Here is a 1,235-nt window from a genome sequence, read left to right as displayed (position 1 = left end):
CCATGAGCTTTTTGAAGTACCCTTTTATATCCTCTTAGCTTTTACCTGTAGTTCATACTTTCAAAGTGCATATTGATTAGATATTGCTCAGTGTAATTCTGACATGTGCCTAAATCTGAGCATCACTTGGTGTATTTTTCCCCCCCACTTGGTGTATTCTTATACTTTAGTAGAAAACTAGCATTGTGTGAGCTGTTAATACATGCCTCATTCAACTATTTCAGGAGGAAGATAGAACTAATAGATATTCTTAATAGAGCTAGTTTGAATTAATCTGCCTTTAATGTTTGTGAAAAAAAGCCAAGACATTGCATGAAAGGTAATACATGATGTACAAAGGTCCTTTGCCCCTGCTGTTAAGTGATTATATTGTATATTGGCTGTTTGACCACTGACCTGTTCTGTTAACAGTTTTTTTTTCATCATTTATTGTATAGTCAATTTTTTAATTTCTGTAATATCAGACACTTTTCTATCTTTTAAATTATTGTTACTTAAAGTTAATAAATTAAAATTATATGGTCCTTACACTTGTGCAACACTAAAATAAATAAACTTTAAAGGCCTCGCATTGTCAGATACGGGCAGAAGTTGGAATCAGATTTTAAGATTCTGTGTCCCATTAGCTGAGTAGTGTGAGAATTAACTTCTGCCAACTCCACTTCTATTTCCTAATCTGTTTAAAGGGAAACAGGTTTTAGTGTAAAGTACTTCAGAGTCTCAATTCAATACTGCACAAGTGTCAAATGATTAAAATAAAAACTGTTCTTACGTCAGTTCCTCAATGGGGAAAATTTTAATTCAGGAAGAAAAAAGTGTATTTCATAAAGGCTTATGAGTTCATTTGCTTTTCACCAGTTCTGGGGAAGTGACTTTACTTCTGCCTGTTCTGGCCCAAGGTGTCTAGAGACAGGTGCAACTGAAAGGTGGTGCCCCAAAACATCAACTGCCTCCCTGCATGTTGGGGCTGTGAAGCCAGGACTGAATTTAACTTTCTGACAACCGTGGGTGAGCCGCATCTGGGCCTGTTTACCTCTGCAGGTGGGAAGATCCCAGTTGGGGTCTTGCTTTGCCCTCCCACATGCAGCTGACCTGTGTGGACTTCTCCATGGGTTTGGATTGGTCCTTCTGTCTATAAATGCTCTTTCAGATTCAAAATCCCACTCACCTTTATAAAGCCACTTAGAATTCATGACACCTGTCCATTCCCAAATAAGATTATTCCTTCTGTGTCA

This window comes from Galeopterus variegatus, unplaced genomic scaffold (assembly GCF_000696425.1).
Source record: "Galeopterus variegatus unplaced genomic scaffold, G_variegatus-3.0.2 Scaffold3012, whole genome shotgun sequence".
NCBI lineage: Eukaryota > Metazoa > Chordata > Mammalia > Dermoptera > Cynocephalidae > Galeopterus > Galeopterus variegatus.
This window is presented reverse-complemented; position numbering follows the sequence as displayed.